The 23,324-nt window shown below is 41.6% G+C and overlaps 1 protein-coding gene across 3 annotated transcripts in view; it reads left to right on the top strand.

Moving 5' to 3' along the window:
• The window catches only part of Tpst (tyrosylprotein sulfotransferase), a 142,892-nt gene that overhangs the window by 24,781 nt on the left and 94,787 nt on the right, over positions 1-23,324 (top strand). For all 3 annotated transcript variants that reach the window (XM_076530378.1, XM_076530379.1, XM_076530375.1), the window contains exon 2: positions 4,469-4,502. The gene's annotated coding sequence lies outside the window, so the exon portion shown is untranslated. The remainder of the gene's footprint in view (positions 1-4,468; positions 4,503-23,324) is intronic.

The following is a 23,324-nucleotide window of genomic DNA, read 5'->3' as shown; positions in this document are numbered from 1 at the left end:
GCGAGGAAGACCTATAGACAATTCGGAACTCGCGATCCATTATCGTGGCATGCTAATTTGTGTTTTATGTACCGTTCCGTTCCTGGTCATTAGGCTACGGATCCAGAATGCGAGCAATGCGAATCTAGCACCATCAGCGAATCCCGTTACACCGTAGCATCCCTTGCGATAACCTAGTATCACAAGTAGCTTCAGTTAACACGCGTGAGGAAGCCCTTAAGCCTGTTTGTACCTGTGCGTTGGTACACGCGCACGTGCGCCCGTGTGTGCTTAGCCGTGTCCTTTGACTACGTGAAAGGAATTTCTCTTGCATAGCTGGTTATCGGCAGAATGCGTAGAATGTCTGGAGCCGAAGTTTCTTTGAACCACGCGAAATAGACGCAATAATAAATGGACCCTCGGCGGCGTAACCGTGATGGCACGATAAAAATGCTGACACGACGGCGAAACTCGTCCAGGGAAAATTGAAAAAGTTTTAGAAAAATTGGCAGACAGTCGAAATCTTTCTCTTCCAGCTGCAATGTTCGGACGAACAAGATTTCTCGATTGTATCTCGGACCGGAAATTTTTCACTGTAAGCCGTACGATGTTGCCCTTAAAAGTGAAACGTGATCACGAAAAGGGTTAAAGGAAAATTTTCTTCTATCGAAAAAATTCTACGTTTCACGTTTTTTGCCTGGAAATTAGTGTCCATTAACGAAACTTGATCATCAAGGTTTCTGTCCGACTACTCCAAAGGGTTTCACAGAAGCTTTTATCTGGCGAATGATCGGAATTTTCGATTGGTCTGATTTAATCAGATAAGGTTACATCGGTGATCCATGTTGGAACGAAGATCGTTTTTGTCGTTTATTCAGGGAGCCGAAAGAGCACGTAGAAACAGTCCGCAAGAGCTTTCATGGAAACTGATCACCGTGACGTTGGTTAGATTATTTCGTTGGTAGGAAAGCTAGAAGATCGCGTGCTTTCGGTCCATAGCATCGAATGCTCTTCAAAGAACTGGAATGCTAGTTTGAAAATCCTCTCTCTGAGAGAATACTCGACGTAACTTCTATTTAGACGTCAAGCTCGCCAGTATATTGGCTGTTGCTCTCTCGTGTTCGATGGTTTTCCATGTTGATTCGAAACGTATCCACGTTTTTCGTCCCGTATCCGTTCTGTTTATCTTCGCCGAGCATTCGATGAAAATCGTCGTATTGTGAAAATGTTTTTACCCGGAGAAATCAACCGGTACGACGATATTAGTTTAACCCGGTTGCACCTGAACGAACGAGCTTCCCCTCAGGGATAATATTATCTTTTACCGCAGTGCCGGGTGCCTAACTGCCTTCTTAAATCAATTTAAAGACGTCACTTAGGATGATGTAATGTGTTCTCAAGGAACTAAAGTGCAGAGTAAATTGACTGCCTTTTAGTTCCAGGTCTACTCTTGCTGAATTTCAACGCTTTAATCGATAGCAAACGCAGACACGAACAAAGTTTGACAATGTTCTTACGCGGAAAGTTATCCTTAATTATTATCGTTAAGAGTAAATACGAGAAACTTTGCGATCTTACAATAATAAAAAGTTCGACAATTAAAATTGTCGACAATTTGGAATAGAATATGAACACGTGGCATCATTAATCCGTGTCGATTCTCCGTGTCATCGAACTCGATGGACGTCGACTTCAGCTTGTAAACGGTGTCTCCCGTTAGAATCGAGTGCAGCGACAAATATGTTCTGTCAGCGTCGCCGAAATAACGAGGTTAATTAGTAGGCGGGCGCGAGGGAACGGTCTGCTCGAAATCCTTCTATCGACGTGCGTCACCTGTACGAATCCTATTTCCGTTGCTACGGACATTCCACATCCCTCGAACCCACGACGATTAGTTCACTTATCGCCGAAACGTTCTCTGCTCTACGGATCATGTATTTGGGAATTTCGGGATTTGCAGACGTAGAAATTTCAGAGTTTCAAAGTGCGGGAATCTGGAAATTTAAGACGTTGGAAATGCAAGGATCCGAGAGTTAAAGAGTTTGTAAATTTTGAGACGAGAGAAATCGCGAAATTCAGTGACAGCTGTTCGGGGTTCAACTTAAGTCGTAATGGCGAAGGTTTCGAAAGGATTAGGCTGCAGGACATGTCCGATCATTTGAGCCTCGCACACGTGATAACGAGGTTAATTAGCTCAGGATGCCTGTCGCCGGTTCGTCCTTCTGCTGAATAATTTATCGACCTGTGACAGGCACGCGTGTACACGTAATGCTGTTCACTCGGAGACTCGGTGACGTGGTACGCGTACACATTGTGCTCCTTGGCCCGTTCCTTGTATCCTCTGGAAAATTGTTCTCCCCTAATTAATTAGTCCCCTCCATATTAGTTTCCTCGATAAACTCGTTAACGTTAGAGCGCAGCCTTGCCAACGGGAGTTTGTATGTTCTCTTGATTAGAGGGCGGTTCGCCTTTGTCGTGGATTTAAATAATCGATTTCCAATTAATCTCGCGTTGTCTCGAAATTAGAGCGAATTCTTGTCGAGAGCATAGCAGCCCTCCTTCGCGTTAATCATGCAAACGGTAGAAGGAAGAAGCAACGGTAGCCCGTTTCTTGTCGCGTTTCGAACGGATCTCGATATTTACCGAACTTTGGAATATCTAAATTTTCTTGGTCGAGGCGAATGGAGTCTCATCGAAGATAGATAAAGAGCCAACCGAGAGGAAGAGGCTCTTCCGTCGGGGTAAACGTTGCCGTACGAAACTTTCGAACGATCAAGATACGTCGAGAGCAGAGTGGGTTTCCTTCGGGGGTTCATTTGAATGAGACGGCCCAGATTCGCCGATTCGAGCGATAGATGTTTAATTTCCAAACTGCCGGTGAAATGGATTTCTCTTGTACGTATCAATTATTTCGCCCGACCGACGTGTTTTCCATCGATTTCCCGTCGACTCGAATCTTTTATTTGAAAATCAACGACGCGCAACGATGCCCAACGATGCAAATTAAATTAGCGGCGCATTAAAATACGCCCGGCAGAAACGGAGGTTAAGAGGTCGTGTCAACGCGGCAGCTGAGTTATGGCCCACAAACAACACTTTTCAGTAGCGTTATCTCGGCAAGCACGCTGAAACGAACTTCGCTATGGCCACGCTAACTTATTCAACGAATTATACAGGGCTTCGCGATTAATTAATCTTCGAGTTTAAATGCTCGTGCATTAACCGGCGAATTTTACATTTCGTTTTGTGTTTGCTCGCTCCGCTCTTTCACCTGCGATTTAAATAATTTTATTAGGAACTGCATTAGCGATGTAATAAATTTCCTACGCTATGTCAAGTTCGAAAATAAGAAATATCAGAGTATTCAATATTTTTGGAGATTAACAAAATTTATTTCACTTTTATAATGATTTGTATTACTAGTTGTTTTCGTCTCCTTTAAGATCCGTGTACTATAGGTTATTATGTATGGTTAATGTCTTAAATGACTTTATATCGTCGTAAAGTTTCGTCCAAAACAGTGCAGGTTCCCGAAGATCGCTCGCAAATCCCTGTTACATAATTCACGTTACAAAATATTTAACTAGCATCGTGAGCTACTTGCAAGGACTTCTTGCAGGAATTTCTTGTGCGAACTTCTCGCAAGGATCTCTGGTAAACACGGTATATTCGTGCTAGATAATTTTCAACGCTTCCGCGAGCTAAGTGCCACACTATTTGTTACGAATTTGCTACTTATCGAAACTTGTATGGTCTTTGAAGCTAATCGTCACAAACTGCTGATCAAAATTTTAGCTAATATTCCGGTACAAATTTTTATCTTTTCCATAACAAGGCGTGAGAATACTAGAAGTGATCTTGTAGTTACAACTAGAAAAAGTAGTACACAGCACGCTAGCAGTAACAGTACGCTAGTTAAGGTTCTAATTTCCAGCAGCGCAAATTGTCAAATTTTCAGAAAATGAAATCGCAACAGTTCTTTTAACGATAATGTTTATTGCTCGCTATAACGGTAACGTTAGTTCGTAAGCACCGCGATGCAATAACTGCACATGAATCCGAGTCAACGATCCTAAACTTTCGTTCTTTCGTCGGCGAAATATCATAGAAGCGAGCGTCTCGTTACGAACAATGGGCATCGATCGAAAGACGTTATCGATTAATTGTTCCGTCTCTCAGATACGGGACTGCTGACTCATTTCGAGCAACGATTCTCTCGATTGCCATCGTTACACGATCGGAGCAAAATGTTGCCGGTGGCCGGGCTATATCGCCAGAGACCCATCAGCCGACAGATCGAATAATAATCCGGAAGTTCGACGCTCGTTCGCGAACAAAGTCGACGATTTTCTACGATTTTTCTCGTTATTGCGACCACCGTCAATTCTCGTGATCCACGAAAATAAAACGGGCTCCTTTTATCGGGCGAACATCTTTCGCTGGGAAATCGATGATCGCGTGTTAACGATTTCTTTATTGTTTGTTACAGGAAACCTCGAGGAAAGGGGGAGCATCGGCGAAACGTGAGTTATACATTTTTCATCGGACACGAAAGTTTATACCCTCCGCTATTTTCGACGAAAGCCTGGAATCTTGCATGTTTTTACGATCTTCACCTTTTTAGGGTAGTTTCAGCGTTAAGAGACTCTCGGGTAAGCAACCCTTAAGTCGCTTTACGAATTCATTTAGCGTCACGTCCGAACGAAAGTTCGTGATAAAACGGAAAGAATTTCGTGTACTTTAGAGCAAGCTTTTAGTTTAAGGCAATATTTCTCCGGTACAGGAAATCTTTAACATCCTGTCGATAAATTTGGCATAGAGTGTCTAATTTGTCCGAAAGTTATTTATTCGTTTTGAATTTTTAACCGAACATCCGACAGCGATGTTTTAAAACGAAACATCTTTTTTGCCGAAAAGTGTTCGTTAAAATTACAACCGACTTTGTGCAACCCTCGGGTGGTTAGCATTTTTTATCATTCTCGGCAAATCAACATTTCCATGCGAAAGACTATACGAGAAATAAAAATGGAGAGGTGGAAAAGGAACAAATTCAACCGTGGCTGCCTGTGCTTCTCCAGCAAGATCGACGAGTAAAAAGGGGTAGTTTTAACGCGTACCAAAAACCAACATGGAAACCAGTATACGTGTGTACATATGGGTCTTAAAATACAAGTTGGTAAAAATGTTCGTTTCTATAAAAATAAGTTTACGCGAAAAGGGAAATGATTGAACGCTGTTTAAATCGGATTTAACGGAGAGCGATTTAGAAAAATTACATCAGGCTCGCGAGCGAATTAATCGAACTCTTTAATCTGACCCAATTTCGTCTTACTCACTGGAATTTTTTAGCTAGCAATTTCTCTATGCAGTTCTTCGTGACCCGATTGTATTACTCGAAGCGAAGTCAAGAACTCGATTCTCTCTGCAGTAGTTGTACGCTAGGGTAATGTTCCCGGAAATGCGTTCTCTTGAATTACAAACATTCTCGGCGCTCGGTCATCCGACCTAGCCATGAACCTGGCCCTCTGCTACGCAACCGTACCTTGGCACGAAACCCGACTCGTATTTCATCTCGTTACTGGTTTCTAGAAATCGAACTAGCAAACGCGAAAGTGGCAAATGAAAAGGGTACAAACGAGATTAAAAATACCGAGAAAGTGTGGAACAAAAAGATCCGCCGGTAGAGAAGTTTCCGTGGGTTTCGGACAAAGAGACTTTACCTAAAAAATTGTTGAAACTAAAGAGACGGAGTCGAGACGGAAGATAGGGCTGGTTGAAAAGCAGGAACAATATAGAGGAACGGTAGAAAGCTGGACGAACAAGGGAGTGAGAAAATAGGGGTTGGAGACACAGGTGGAGCTCGAAAGGAATCGTAGGAATTGCTACAGAAAAGCACCACTGAAGCACCTCTTTTGAGGTTGAATTCATCCTTTCTTCCAAGTATTGTCGGGGGATGTGTGTACTGGGTGTTAGCAAAGTAAGGGTCAGCTTGTTTAATCCTTCGTTAGATTGCTGTGTATTCTACTTTATGTGCTGCGCGCTAGATACACGTTAGATTGCTGCGCGTTAGATTTATTCACGCTGGATTGCTACGCATTAGATTACCAAGAGCTAGATTTATTCACGTAGGATTGCTGCGCGTTAGATTACTACGAACTAGATTACTACGCGTTGAGTTACTACGCCTTAGATTACTACGAGCTAGATTACTACGCGCTGGGTTGCTACACCTTAGATTACTACGCGCTAGATTTATTCACGTTGGATTGCTACGCGTTAGATTAGTAAGAACTAGATTACTACGCGTTCAGTTACTACGCCTTAGATTACTACGAGCTAGATTACTACACGCTGGATTACTACACTTTAAATTACTACGCTCTAGGTTACTACACCTTAGATTACTACGCGCTAGATTTATTCACGTTGGATTGCTGCGCGTTAGATTAATAAGAACTAGATTACTACGCGTTGAGTTACTACGCCTTAGATTACTACAAGCTAGATTACTACGCGCTGGGTTACTACACCTTAAATTACTACGCGCTAGATTTATACACGTTAGACTGCTGCGCGTTAGATTACTAAGAGCTAGATTACTACGCGTTGAGTTACCACGCCTTAGATTACTACGTATAGCACTGTCACGTGTTCGACCGTTTTGCACTGAATTACTATGCATTATTATACTATATGTTGGATTACTACGCGTTGGATTACTACATCTTACATTACTACGCGTTATATTTTCACATGTTATACCACCGTATGTTAGGTGAAAATTTGAGTCTGAATATTTGCAAGCTTATAAATTTGAGGACTCGAAAATTACAAAACTTGTACAACTTCAACAATTAATAAAAATTGACCAAAACCCATTGTACATCTCTCTGCAATTGCTCAGCATCAGTTGCAACGGATCTCCAATTACGAATTACCTAGTTTTCCCTGGAATCCTACTAATTACCTCGGAACGTCATGGCCGTACTTTCTTACCGCCGTGTAGGTAGAAGTGGTGGCTATAGTATGTGGAACACAGAAGGAGCGTCACGAGTTGGTGAAGGGTGATTCGTCAAAGACGAATCATCACGTGCGGTGAATGGGGTAAAAGGCGAGGAGAAACGACCAAACCAGGGGCCGTTTGATGTCAACGGTACCCGACAAAGCGAGGCGTGACTGATAAGCGGAGCTAACGCGAATTTTACCGCGTCGCGTCGCGTGAAATTGAAGCGGCTGTCGATCAACGAAAATGTTCCAGCCCTCGACGAGAGCTCGTTGGCCGTCGAACTCAACGGATGACTCTCGTCGATCGACAGTTCGTGATCGACGATTTTCCTACAGCTGCTATGACGATTCATTTCTCGCTCCTTTGCGTTTCTCGTTTAAAAGCGCATTTACATTAGCAAAGACTCCCCAACATACTGCTCCAAAGATTTCTTAGATATTCAAATTTTAAGGTAATCCTTCACCTAGCCTCATGTGAACAGATTTACATGTTCACAATCTTTGTCGTAGTACGCATTGACGATGGATTCTCATAATTACGAAAATACATTAAAATTGATCAGGTGCAGTGAAAAAGTTGTTACAGTTTTCGAAACTTAATGTACACACGATGAAATTAGTCTGGAGACACTTTTAGCTCTAAAAGGATCTGAAAGACCTTTCATGCTGTTTTATTCGTGTCAAGCATGGAGTTACCCGCAGCGTTCTCGTTTTAAATTATTACTTGCAAAGTTTTGTTACACAAAAGCAAGGAGGAAACGCGATTAAACAGAGTAGCTGAACTATGAAATAAATTTGGAGAGTAAAGCAGAATGTAAGTTGAACTGTTCTCTGATTCATTTGACGGTCGTAACCACGCGTTAACAGAGATGATCGTTAAGGGAGGCAGCCTTTATCGTTCCATTAGCAACGGTCTGGTATACATTTTAATTAATGCTCGGTATTCATACGTGCACGTGGCTTAGGGGTTAATTACGCGTTATCAACGGCTAATTGCTTCTTAAACCTTTTGAAACGGTGTTACCCCGAACTGGGGGAGAAAAACTGTTTAACGCGAACGTTGATTGAATGACTTCCACTTCCGGACGAGTTTAATACTGTGAGATCGCGTTTTAATTCGTTCGAGGCTCGTTCAGTTCCTCGTTATAGGACGATACTCTCGAATGAAGATTTTTGTTCGGAGCTCAACTGATTTTTGTAGTCGTTACTAGAAGCCTAGTACTTTTAATTAACTAAGGATCTCGTATATTACGTTGTTTTATTTTGATGTGTAAACAACAGAGAAAATTTGTATGTTTCGATATAAATTAAATATCGTTTACCACGGCCGGCGCTTCGCAGCATTTCCTCCTGAACAGCTCGTCAATAGGTATAATCGTGGGACAAAGTGAACCATTCGTTTTGTTCGGTAATTAACGAGTAATTGATGCTCTAACGAGCGAAACTATTCATGTCCGTTGATACATAATATAACACAATTCGGCGATACCGAAACGGTCGTTTTGAACACACTTTGGATTAATAGCGAGTGTTTAACGGTCATTAATCGTATCGAGCGAATAGAGAGGTATCGTTAAAGAGCGTTCGTTGCAGTCCCGCGGATTTTCCACGCATCGACGAATTTTAGATTCGTTGCAGTTACGAGGATCGATGCCCTCGACTGCCAACTCGGTGTTCAGTTAATTCGCGTTAATAGCTATATTTCGGCCTGTTTTTCTTAACGATTTACCCGCGATTCATCGCTTTAATTTGCCGTACAAACGCGTTTACCTTAATTAATTGCGTTTGCTTTCACTTGGCTGCCACGATTTATGCTTTATCCGAATTTGCCGGCGATTAAATCCATCGCAATTAGCCATATTTATATTTAGCAAATGCCTCGACTTTATTATTCTACCTGTAACAGGCGTTAAATAGCCTCGAGTTGAATCAACGCGTCCGAATTTCTCTTTTTCTAACTAGATTCGAGATCCGAAATCACGATTCACCGCGTATATTTCGTCTGTCAGACGTCGAGAGAAAACGTACAAGGAATGAATAAATATTAGCATACAGTAGAATGTCCCTGTTGCGAGAGTTAACAGGAAATTTACATCACGAACGTATGTCGCAATGGTCCATGAACGAGCAAAGAGACCAAATTGGCTCCAATGAAAATAATGTAAATACGATCCACGTTCGAATTACCGCTGTAATCATTATCGGAAAGAACATCTTTCGCGTGTGCATTGTAAACTTCTTTATTTGCCGCAATTTAACGCTGCATTTTCCATTCAACTCGAAAGCTTTGATCGACTACGTTTCTCCGGATATTTGCAATTATTTGTAATTTCAATCCTTTCAGCTATCGATCGGAACATTTTATTAGCAGCGTACGTTGCATCACTGACACTGCTTTTTTCACTCTTTCCACCAGTAATCATGACTAATTTGAACTTTTTACGACGTTTAGAAAGGCACATTTATCATTTTTCGTGTTTAACTGTGTGATCGATGAGAAAAAATATCTTCGATTAGTTATTCAGTGATGTATTATGAAATGAGAGAAAGCTTCTTGAATGGTGTTAATGCGCCATTCTTTTAAGAGACTAAGCGTAACATCGCGGTGTTTCAATACGAAAATGCTTATTACCGGCAAGAATATTTAACGCTACGAACGGTGATGATCGATTGTGTACAATTATTTGCCGCGATACATCACGGTGATTTATCGCAACAAACCGAGTGCAACAAACACAATAATATTTTCACGGTAACGCGTTTACGCCGAAAATGTTAGTACCAATTATTAATCGATGTCAATTTGTTTACACAATATTATTCAGTACAACGCATCGTACAAATTTACATTAACAAACGCTAAACATAATAATTTAATGTAAACTCGTTTGTTGCCAGGGATGTTAACATAAATTATTACTCGTCGGAAATTTGCATAAAATTGTTTGACTCGACCCATCGCTACGTGCTTCGCGACGAATCGGATATAACGGACCCAATAATATTTGAACGGACGCGCGTTTATTACCGAAAATGTTAACATAAATTACGAATCAGCAGTTTGCACGAAATTATTCGTTACTGTAACAAATCGTGAATCTACATCACGGAGAAAGTTAATTGCAAACTTGTACGTCTTTGACCCTCTGTACAATTCGCAATCTCACAAAGCCCCCCGCGATATTTGAGTCGTGTTCGCGAGTTAGAAAATTCAATTTTACATCGAAACAAACAGGCACTTCAATTTTCCCTCCTCCTTTACGGAACTCGATCCGGCACGGATTCAGCCTCGATTTCCTTGATCGTTCGCTTATCTGACTCGGTTGTTTCGCGTTATTGCGATCATTACACGAGCGTAGAATTCAATCTCCTTATCGTCTGTGTACCCGAAAAGGAGCAGGTTATCCCGTCGAGGACGAAGTTCGACGGTTGGACATCGAGGAGAAAGGATAACGAGCACGGATGTAAAAGGGGCAGGTTTAGGCGAAATTGCTTTTGACCCGGTCGCGAAAAGGAGTCCCTTTAACCCGTGGGTAACGAGATTTCACGGGACGTGTACGCGAAGCAACCGGGTCTTTTCATCGGGACGCATCCTCGGAACTCTCGTGCGCTCGCATTCGAATGAACAGCCGGCGATTGTCCAGAAACTGTCCGACGCGACGATTTAACTAAATTTTCGAGCCGAGGCAACGACGAAGGCGCGAATCGGAGCGTGGCCAACGCTTAATGGCTCGCAAAGTGCTTCGAATAATGCGAGAGAAGTACGACGGCTGTTTAGCCGACGAGGACGTTTCGTGAATCTCTCATCCGCTCGACAGATTGTTTGACGAGATCTTGCCGCTCAGGGATTTGATATTTCGTCGACGGATTTGCGCACCCTAATGACGCACGGTTCAAAAGGTTAAAGAATACTCTGCTCGAGTTATTGAACTTTGAGCTAATTTGTGGAACCGGTCGAGTGGTGAACAGCTTTGGAATTAGTTTTGATAACGGGAATGTGATCAGTTCGGAAATTGGATTTTCTAATCGGGTTACTGGGGCGTTAGAAAATGAAAATCGGGGGTTGGGAAATTTCGATTTAATTCTACCACCTTCTTCTTCATTAGGTAAATTCGTGGACGATATAGAGACCTGATCATGGTGAACAATTCTAACAAAACTTTGTGATCGAATCTTTAACCCTTTGCACTCCTATGTCGAGTGTAGCTCGACATTTCTTTTGGGTATCACAAATAAATTGGTTGAATACATATGTAATCATTTATGTACTACTCGTAATAAATGAAAAATATATTGATCACATACTCCGCCTTGTTGCAGTACGTTTCATTGAGAACCCCTTTCTTGTCCTATTTTATAAATTAAAGAGTTGGTTGGTAAAAGAAATTAAAGAGTGCAACGGGTTAAGTATCGGTATCTGTAGCGCGGTTGTACTTGTTCACTACATAAACTGTTAGCGAAAACCGTCTAGTTTGCTCTTTAGAAAAAGTATTTCGTTCAAGTAATCGAAGTCGAAAAACAAATATGTCATGTTTGACATTAATTATAATTTCAAACGAACCTATGAAACTTTCAGCTGCAGTTTCTTTTTCGGTACGCAAACGAAACGCCAATTAAGCATCAAAGTTGCCAAAAGACGTATAATTACGCGGCAGGTTTCAGTAGGATTTTGAACGGTAATCTTTACGAACCGCCATGCAAACATCGTATATCGTTTAGCGATTACCATTGTGTAACAGCGTGTTACGTGTACGGCCATGCAGGAGTATGCAGTTTGCGGCAGGTGCATCCGGATCCGGAGACAAACAGAATGTCGACTAAATAGTTGACGCGTCTGTATCGCGTCAGTGATAGGCTGCCCACGTACGCGCATATAAATATGATCAGTAATACGCTGGCCAAATTGTTCGTAATGCACCGGATACACTCGTGAACAAGCGTTTGTTCGCAGGTTGAGTGTGTTATCCGGTATGGAATCGCCGGACCCCAAGCTAAAACTTTGTCCAACGAAGGGAACATCGTTAAATTAATCGATGTTACTAAATTCGGTGGAAATAACGTGGTTAGGTGAAAAAGTTTCCTCCGGTTTCAGCGTTAATATATCGAACTCTCGCTCGTGCGCTTTCATGCTTGTTAACTTCTCCTCGAAAAACATTCGCGGTGCACTTAATTAAATCTGGTACACGCCGTTTAAGGCGCTCGATCCTTTTTAATCGAGGAAGCGTGTCGACTGCGTTTCACGGAATCAAGTTGCCTCGTTTGAAAGAAGCTTGTTTTACTACCACTGCACTATTCATGCCCTTCGGTTCGTGAGCTGACAACGTTCGGAACATCACGTAAGAACCATGCAAAGGATTAGTTTTTCCGGACTCTCTCTTTCTCTCTGACGCAAACGTCTGATACAGTAGGTTCCCGTTATATCGCCGCCTACGGTCGAGAACTACGGTTACAATTTAACGCGAGACCAAAGGCTAACTACGCGAACAATTTATCGCGCACGAAAATATTTTATTAATTATACGCTGAATCAAGAAAGGAGAATGTAACAAAACCGGCAGTAATTATTGTTTGTAATGAAGGAAAAACAAACTCGTGGATGCAGAAATTAAAGGAATTTAAAATGCAACGAGTGTTTGTGTTTTTGGACGGGCTGGTCGGGGAAAAACGCTTCGTTATGAAACGCAATTACACGCAGCGATAAAATAACGCGGTTAGATTCGAAATATTCGACGGTCAGCCTGGTATTCAATTAACGTACTTTAATTGCAACATCGTTATCGCAAAAAACAAATTATAAAACTGTGTTCACCCCGATGTCATTTTCCTTTTCGTCGAAATTATTTTCCGTTCTCGAGGACCGTTCGTTCGATGATTTTCGATCCCGTCGCCCACAATGAACCGTGAAATTGCGTTAACGAAAGCGCTGTTTGTTTTCGAAATACGATTACAAATGAAAATTGTACAAACAATATTGATATCGTAAACCGTAGAAATTTGGTGGCCATGCAGTTTGTATTGGCTGTACAAATTGAAAAATTTCATCCTGCAAATTTCAATATCGTGCTTCATCCTTCTTTCCAATGGATCGAAAAACGAGCTTGATGCGCGTTTCATCGGTCAATTTTTACCCCCGTGCAGACCATTTTCGAGGAAACGAGTGGACGAGCGCGATGCAACCACGTCGCTTTCGTAATCGCCCGAATTGTTCCTGACAAGAGATTTCCGTTCGATATAATCTACTTGCACTCTTTATCACTGTTGTCGTTAATCCCGATCACGCCCTGCAATTGATAGTAACCAAGTGACTGATGTCCTCAAGTATCGCGCATTCGCTCGCTCGCTTTTTTCCTAACCTTCTTTTTCAACCGTGCGGAAAATATTTCGCAGATAACTGATTCGGAAAAGTTGCGTTCAAGGTGAAATTTCCGAGCTCTGTCAGGCGTGGGTCGTTTTCACTCGACGAATCGTAGCGAGGAATTTTTTAATACTTATTTCGTACAAGTCGGTAAATTTCCGACATTTTTTTTATTTATTAGATTCTAGGTTTATCAGTCGTGTCTGTCGCGAATTTGGCAACCAAGACGTTTCTAGATATACGTGGATTTGGGTCTTTAAAAATATAAGAATATAGAAGTTGAAACATTTGGGAATTTGAGAAATTGCAAAATGTAAGTTTGAAAGTTCACAAATTTCCAAATCTACTAACTTCCAAGTTTCCGTCTCTCTAAATTCCAAAGTTCTCAATCCGAAAATCGACTAGCCAGGAATGAAAGAGTAGTTAGGATTTCCTTCGTGTCATAAAACGTCCCCTAGGGACACAGTCCCCTACGTCGTAAAATTTTTTACGACGCAACTTTGTCTCCCTCAGATATTTACAAACCATCGTTTCTTTCAATTTCGTATTTAAATAACAAATTGTTATATCAAGAGAAACGGTGAGTTTCTACGTTACTGTCTAACGTTCTAGATTCTTAAACTCTAATTCGAAATTCATCTAATAACTACTCGTGCATGAACTCTCTGGTATGCGTTACGCAACGGAATGTTTACAAGTTCTAACCGAAGAGTAGCGATCGCCGTTGATTTTCGAAGGTTCCAATCACTTGGAAGTGAACGAAGGTGAACGAGCTCAATTAACGCGAACAATTATCCAGCCACCTGTGCGGCTACCTGTGCTACGTTCAATCGAGCCGAACGAGTATCGAACACTCGCACGAGATTTTCACGATGTCGTCCGTTGTCGGGAAACTACCGTGTTATTAGCATAGTTTTTCGTGGGAAAACGGTTGGGAAACGCTGCAGGTTGACGCGAGTCGCCTCGAACGAGAGTGTCTAACGGGTGACCCGAATTCCGACCAGAGACGCACAGGCGTGAAACGAGACGATGCACGCGAGAATGCAGCGTTTCTTGCATGATAATGCGTACACGTCGGTATCTCTCTTCTTTCCGTGCCTTCCACAAGAATTAGAAAACCGACGATCAACTTTCTTTTAACACGCCTCCTTCGTCATTGATGTTATTATATTTCTGACACACTTCGGCAATTGATAGGCTTTTTTATAAGCTCTACTTGGCGATTCGATGAACAAGGATTAGGTGTGTCATCCGTGAAAGTATTTGTCGTCTTTACCTTTTCAAGCTTTGTATATATTTTTGCAACGTATTCGTGCATTTTTAATTGGTACAATTATCAACAAGAAATGTAGGTACTGTATTAACTTTTCCAAATTAGAGTTCAGTATTATTAATTTGTTTGAAGAGTTTGTTCAATCTGAAATTAAAGACAGTCTGATAGGGTTAAATGGGTTATACTCGATATATTAGAGGTATTAAAAAACAAACTCGTTTTACACTCAGCAGTTCAGGATCAAGACCTTCAGATTGAATAACAAGATCGAAGGTAGAAATATAAGCAGTCACGTAACACCTTAGCGTGACATCTGTATTAAAAATCCAAATTAAACTTGTGCCGTGCACATCCACATTTCTATGAATTCTCTCGACATAAATCTGAGTTCGGTGAGTTTTTGACGAGGCAATGCAGTCGCCGACGTCATAACTTAAATCGGGCGATACGATTTTCGCCAGAATATTCGTAACCTGGCCACGTTCACCGGATCGCAGTTTCATCTTCTTCCCGGCTGAAACGAGTGATTCGTATGCGCGACGCCGCAGGACGATTGCAGATTAATCGAGCAGCGAAATTACCGTGCACGATAGTGCAGTACCCGGTGCTCGGAAAGCGCGTTTACAGCCGCGTAACGGATGATCCGCATTCCACCAGTCTTACAATAAACCAACCGGGAAGTCGAGAGTCGAGTGACACGCGCGAGAATGCATCCTCCGACGTGGAATGATTTATGCACTCGTACGCGTTGCCCCCGCGCCATTCTCTGATTACACTTTTCTTCGTGCTCCTCATTCTTCCTGCTTCGTGTTCTATGCTCTCTCGATCCTACCTCTCGTCGATAGCTCTCGTTGCTCGTGAATCGATGAATCGCCTCGACGAGCTGAAACTGAAAGGGTTCACGATCGCCGACCGTATCGTGGGCTACGTTTGTTCACGATTGACGTACACTATACCTCAAAAGCATTTACTTTGCTCTTTTATGATCTTTATCTACCATTAGGGAGATGGGAGACTCTAGGTTCAGAAATAAATTCGTAGATTTAGGGGTTTAAGGATGTTGAGGTTATCCGGAGATTTAGATGTGGAGATTTAGTAGTACAAAATCTGCGAATATAGAGATTTAGATGTCTCCATATCTGGACACAGCAATCCGAAGATTTAGCGATATAGGATTCGAGGATATGGAGATTTGGATACCTCCAAATCTGAACGTACAGGGAGACCTAGAAATCTAACGATGTAGGAATCTCAGAATATAGAGATTCAGATACTCTTAAATTTGAGAGTGGATACTACATGGACATATACGAATCGAAAGATGGATTGTATCATCCCGGGTGAATTAAACACTCCAGACACGAAAGGTTTGAAGAGCGCAAAATTCGCCTCGTCGACGAAAATGAAAGCCGACGAGGAACAGACGGCGAAGCCTAATCTCCCAGATCAGCGTAAATATCTCGGGCGTTCAAGAACTTGCGCAGACATAATGAGCTTCCGGTCGGGACAGTCTCACGTGTCTGCGAACTAGGTACAAGTATAGTTGGATAAAGACGTCGTTTCGGGATGTACGTACTCGTGTATGATGTAAAATCTTTATCAGCTCAGCGTAACAAGTTTACGACAACGTATGTTCGAGGGTTCGTCATGGTTCTTATCGATTCATTTGAATGCTCGTTGTTGATTGTCGAGTAAAACGAGTGGACTGTAGAATCCTTCCAGGGATTATTTCATATAAATTCGATCGGTTGTAAGAGAGGCTGGACGCTGAAGGACTCTCGATACCTTCGACTTATTATTAGTTGATGGCTCTCGGGGAGGATAAAAGAACGTCCATTATGGAATGAATTCTCGTTGGCGAAATAAAAAGAAGGGAAGATATTAATCAAAGGAATAGATCCATTCGCTTTATCTTGGATTTGTAGGATATCGCTGTGGTAATCCGTAAAAAGTAGAGATACAGAAATACCTTGTCAAATCGTGTCGGACTTTCTATATTACAAAACCGATAATTTAATGTGGAACTTAGCACCGAATGAAATTACTATTCAGAGTGTACGAGACATCGACAAAGGTCGATCACCCTCGATCATACTCTCTCAGTTAATACATCCAGCACTACATTTAATTCTCGTCCGTCCATTTACGAAGCTACACGTTGCAACGATCCATTACGAACGTTAATTGATCATTATCAAGCGCAGCCGTCGAAGGACGATTGATAGTTACCTTCCAGAGCATCGTCGCGAAAAATGCTCCTTTTCCTCGGAAAATCTCTTTGTGACCGGGCCATAGTTCAAGCTGCTATCATAAATCACGCGGAAGATGAACGTCGCGGTCCAAGTCGCGACGTTTACTTTTTATCCGGGAAAATTATGGCTTCTTCGGCCCGCTAGCTCCCTATCGCATCTTCCAATTATTCCGAACGATTAAACCGTCGAGACGTTGGAAATGTTACGCTCTGAGAAGGGCCAGCTCCCAGTCTAGCCCTTAAGCGATCACGTTGCCGGAACGCGTGTAAACTCGAGTGCATCCTTTGGTCAACCAATAAACCGGCTAATCAACAGTGTTAACCATAATCTGGGTTATCGTTCAAGTTACTCGATACGAACTAAACTTGCCGGAAGGTCAATGCCTCGGGCGAACAAAATCGCGATAGAACACGTGCAAACCTTTTTAAAACCTAAATTAGACGATATACGTGTAATTTGAACATTTCTAAAGTAATACCTTTAACGAGTACATATTCCGTACTGTCGTGCAAAGAGTATGCGAAGTTCATTTATACGGAAACAATGGAACCATTTGACCTTTTACACGGAACAATAGAACTACCTGTTTTCGAAAATGACAAAATAACTTTTAATCGTATTTCACCGCAAATTAATGGAGAGCGTTCGTTGAAAATGACGGATGTCAATTAAGATAATTTAACAATTCTCACGGTAGCAAAATCGATAACGATGGCTATGGGAAAGGTTGCACCGACCGAACCAAGTTTTTTCAATTTGTGCATTGTCACAAGATTATTCGCTACGGATCCAGCGACGTGCGCGGGCTCACAATGAGTGAATGTGGCAGGATCCACGTTGCGAAAAGCCACATTGTTGCTGTCGTCAGGATTATTCGTCGTGACGAGGCACTTTGGATCCGGCATATTTTGTAAATTTAACGATGCGAAAACCGTGGGGTCTTTTCGAGGCCGAGTAGCCGTAACAAAGGCTCCTGCACGGTTCATCGTGTACAGGGCAGCGCGGCAAAGGACTGGCTCTTCGATATTCAGCCCAAACTAATTTTCAGCCGCTTTGCAACGCTGATTGGATTTCGCATTCTCGATTAGCCGGTCCACGCAGAGCCGGATTAAACGATGCTCCACGAAAATTCCGGCATCGAGATCTTTGCTAGGGCACAGTTCGCGGAGCAAAAATGCAGCAAACTGTTCGTAATTGCTCGTGGGATTATCGTTCCTCGATGATCCTCTTCGCACGAATCGACTTGTTCTCCCGAAATTAACTCGACGAAAGAAGATTACCTAACATCCTCGATGAAATTTGAATCTCATCAGCGAAAAGTAGGTTAACGCTTATCTGTCCGCTCGTTATCCGACGACTTTGATCAATCTTTGTATACCCGTCGAACGAAGCATAGTTTTCGTGTTTAGTTTCCGGCCGATGTTAATTCGCGTAATGTGTACATTGTGTAACTAAGTTGCTGCGTTTATCGACAAGCTTATCGAATATACAGGATATCGATCCGCTGAAAGGAGCGTGTACACGTATATATTGAGTTACTAGCGTGACTGCATTACAGTCTAATGATTAGAAGTTCATCGGTACACGAAACTTCAATAAACGTTCCTGCTGTTGACGTTGCAACGATGTCCTTGTTGAAATATGTTAACTTTTCCCCTGACGCTATTTTTATTTTACCACGGTATTTACGTTCGGATTTATCGCGTTTACTAATTCACGTAACATACCCGATGTTCCGAACGTTTTTTATCCCGAATCAAAACAGTTCTTTAATCCATCAAACATGGAGAGGCAATGTATTCTTTCGTCATCGCGATTTACTATTCATTAGAATAGCTTGCACAAACAGACGACCACGTTAAAATTTCATCGAAATACAGAAGGTCATTCCGCGGAGAATCGATGCGAAATTGAATGAATATTTCACGTCGAATTTGTTAGAAAAAAATCGCGGCTCAAAGGACGGTCTTTATAAAGCTTGATGAAACCTGTACAAATCTATTAAAGGGAAAATCGATTCTACGGCGCACATATCCGAGCAATTCTATCGTAATTGGACAGAATGGATCTCCGACATTTCGTGTTCACTCGTCGACCTCGACAACGCATTTTGGACGCGATGCATCCGACCACCTCTTGTGGTTAACTACTGATATCTACAGGGTGTATCATAGTGCTAGGAAGTGTCACAAACTTCGCAGTTATAGTTTCGAGTATAATTTGAGGTCCGGGAATTTGGGTACGTAATTTGAGGAATTGGGATCTTTGCAAATTGGGAGATTTGAGAATTGGGGGTTTAATTTGGGGGTGTGGAAATTTGGAATTTAGGAATTTGAGGATTTAGTAATTTAGGCATGTAGAAATTTGGGGGTTTAGGAATTTGGGGACGTAGAAATTTGGGGATGTAGGAATTTGGGGAGTTGAGAATTCGGTAGTGTTGGAACTTGGGGGCGTAGAAATTTGCAAATTTTGGAATTTGGGGACGTAGAAATTTGGGGATGTAGGAATTTGGGGAGTTGAGAATTCGGTAGTGTTGGAACTTGGGGGCGTAGAAATTTGAAAATTTTGGAATTTGGGGACGTAGAAATTTGGGGATGTAGGAATTTGGGGAGTTGAGAATTCGGTAGTGTTGGAACTTGGGGGCGTAGAAATTTGCAAATTTTGGAATTTGGGGACATAGAAATTTGGGGATGTAGGAATTTGGGGAGTTGAGAATTCGGTAGTGTTGGAACTTGGGGACGTAGAAATTTGGGGATGTAGGAATTTGGGAATGTAGGAATTTGGGGAGTTGAGAATTTGGTAGGGTTGGAACTTGGGGGCGTAGAAATTTGCAAATTTTGGAATTTGGGGGCGTAGAAATTTGGGGATTTTGGAATTTGGGGACGCAGAAATTTGGGGAGTTGAGACTTTGGTAGTGTTGAAACTTGGGGACGTAAAAATTTTGGGATCTTGGAAAACTTCAACACCCTAATAAAGATTCATAGACGTAGATAAATTATTTATGTGAACCCACATAAATTTTTACAAACATCATTCGAATGTTTGCATACATTTTTGTGACGATTGCACACGCACATTCGTGCACGTCGCAGTGAAAGTTATGGTACACCCTGTAGGTAGTATGGCAATAGATCGACACAAGAGTCTGTCGATATTTCCACTCGGTGCCGTGCTCATCGAACGACAACGTTTGACGGAGGATCCATCACGGGACGTGGTGTAGGATAGCCGGATTTTATGCATCGACGCGTATTCCTCGTTTCACCTATTTCCTGGATGCGTTGTAATCGTAGACGCGTCTCGACGATCCTCTCTATTCGATGATCGATGATGTTCGTAACTGTGAAGTCGCATCGAGTCGAGCAGTACACACTTTCGAACTGCACACACTTTTCATCTTTGAACGAGTGCGCTGAAAAAGGACATCCTCTGGCTAAAAAAGTTCCCTCTCAATTTATTTGATTTTGTTTTATTTTTAGCGATCCTTTTACGTTAATTTTATTCTTGATCTTGAGAGTTCAGCACAGAATATTAATCTACTTTTATTTTTCAAAAATTTACATAACGTATAAAGTGCCGTATTAGATAACAGTCCAGTTAGATAACTGTTAGATAACACTGTTTGCGACCAGGATTAAGTAACGTGTGTTGTACAATGATTTACAATGATGCTGAAGTACGTCTGTTTCTTTGGACATTAACGTAATCATCCTAATTCGTACGCAAACTCTTCTGAACGGATAACGTTACAAGATCCATTGACCGGGTCCGTAAACCGTTTATGGGCCGCGTTTGATCACCAAACGGTTCCATTAACCAAAAATCGTTGTTGTCGATTCGTGGATAGAATACGGTTAAATCAACCGATGTACGAGCACCGTAGCTTCCACGGTTTCATCAGTTTCCCAATATGTGGCTGGTTAACCGCACTGTTCGTATTTCAAAGCTGGCGGACAAACGCGAGACCAGCGGGCAGCGCAGGCCACGCGATTATGCTCTCATTACGCCGATTTTCATCATTAAGAGACAAAAGGGCGTTGCTCATGAGCCGCGGCTCGTAATTTTCACTTTCCAGCCGGACTGCAGCCGCGTTGCGCCCGCCACATTTCACGATACCCGCAAATGAAGAAAAAGGGATCCCGCAAATTTCTTCGCGGAATTTATTCTTTCTCGCACGAACAGTTAGCGAAGTCGGTGTGTCTACCTGTTTCGCTATTTATCATCTGGTAACTCGCTTTTCTAAAATAGTGCGCCTACGTGAGCTCCTCTGGACTATCGTGGATTCTCGACCGAACGTGGATTCGAGCAAGGTACTTTTATCAAAAGTTACGTGTGCAGCTTTGTGGGAATCGATACGACAAAATGGAGCTCCATATTTGAACCATGGAAGTACAGAAATAGACGTGCCCTACCAGAAAAGCTCGATACCTGAATAACGGAGTGCATGCTGGAGCAAATGAGCTGTGCACGTGGCGATGAAACCACCATCGATGTTCAAAAATAGAGATGTGCCCTTACAACGGAGATGACTTCCTAAGTATACTTTACCATCTTGTGAACTTCTGAACATCCCCTACCTTGTATTTAGTTTTCTATAAATTTATTATTATAAATATTATTAAAGTTGCAAAGAATTAGAACTGCTGTTACCATTAGTCATTTATCAATAGTGCTCAATTTATTATAATTTCATATTATCTCCATTATTCATTATACACATTAATATCGTGTATTATAACATTGCATAATTATGCATATTTAATCTATGCATTTGTACCGTTTATAACGATTTTTGTTCATTTGGAATTCAATTACGTCTAACCGTATTAACACGCATAATGAACAATAGAGATGATTTCAAATTAAAATAAATGTAACATAATTCACAAATTATTAATAGGAACGGCAATTGTAGTATGATTCTCAAACCTCAATATATATTAAATATTTAAAAGAAAAAAAAAAGATTGGTGACTAGTATTGAACCGTAGACCTCCTAATCTTCAGGCAGACATCTAATCGCACACCCAATAACTCGTACCTGTTTCGGGTCTTATACTTCAGAATTTAAGTTACTATCTTCGATTGTTAATATTTTTTAAACAATTAGTTTCTTCATTCTCTTAAATGGGGTATATGAATATTCATCTGGTTATTCTCTGTAGGATAACAAATTTATATAAATGAACCAGTGTAATTTTCCTGTCATATAATATAATATAAGAATTTACATAAAATCTACACTTCCTATCAATCGTAGCAACATTTTCTACGACAGTAAGCCGCTTAATATCACGCGTACAAGTAACACGAGAGCAGAAGACAAACCACGAGCAGTGAAAGCGTTGCAGTATCCGTGGCAACGAAATTCAGAAAAGAACAATCTTGACTACGGTTTCCTGTTTCCAAAATTCGGTTTGTAGTGTAACAGACACGCGACCATGGCGTTTCTCATAAATTCGCAAAGCGTGGAGCCGAGAGGAAGTCGTTGCTGGAAGTTAGCTTCAAAATCAACGTGTTGTCGGAGTTTCAGGAGAAAGTTAGCCGCGATCGTTTTCGATTCTTCGATACCAAAAGCAGCTTCTGTCGGCCGGAAAGTTTTCACTTGCCGAACAGTGTTTTCTCTCTGTCTGCTCGAGAAATTCGCCCGGCGTTTTAAGCTTCTCTTTTCACCCGGCCAGCGTCGAGATAGTTGAGACCATTGTTTCGTGTGTACAATTATACGCGTTTGCGTTTGCTCTCGCAATTCTGGGGAACAACGTGTGTTGCTACTTCCTTTTACTCTTGAACTTTGCCGACAAATGGCTGATTAAAGACTGCTACTTCGTCAATCTCGAGTTTCGAATGTCGTTTTATTGTAATGTATCATTTGAAGGTGAACTTCTCTATTACCCTGCCAGAACGAGTACAAGTTCATTTACGGAACTATTTTCGTGTCGTTATGCAAGATTCAACTGGTCAAATTTATTAGCAGGGAGCTCTGGATTCTCTCAATGTTCCTAAATTCAGACGACTTCCTAGTAAGGCTAAGGTAGACTCGGTTTAGATGTTCTATAGGTTCTCCTAAGTCCTTAAGGTTCGCTTGTAGGTTTCATGTTCTGAAGAAAATAATCTAAAGGATATTTGAAAATTTAGAAATGTAGAGACCTGGCAAATTTCCTAAATTGAAATGACTTCCTAGTAAGGTTAAGGTAGACGGTTTAGATGTTCTATAGGTTCTCCTAAATCCTCAAGGTCCGCTTGTAGGTTCCATGTTCTGGAGAAAATAATCTAAAGGATATTTGAAAATTTAGGAATGTAGAGACCTGGCAAGTTTCCTAAATTGAAATGACTTTCCAATAAGGTTAAGGTAGACGGTTTAGATGTTCTATAGGTTCTCCTAAGTCCTCAAGGTTCGCTTGTAGGTTTCGTGTTCTGGAGAAAATAATCTAAAGGATATTTGAAAATTTAGGAATGTAGA

This window comes from Megachile rotundata, chromosome 4 (genome assembly GCF_050947335.1).
Source record: "Megachile rotundata isolate GNS110a chromosome 4, iyMegRotu1, whole genome shotgun sequence".
NCBI lineage: Eukaryota > Metazoa > Arthropoda > Insecta > Hymenoptera > Megachilidae > Megachile > Megachile rotundata.
Note: the sequence above shows the minus strand (reverse complement) of the source record. Positions and strands in the feature narration are given on the sequence as shown.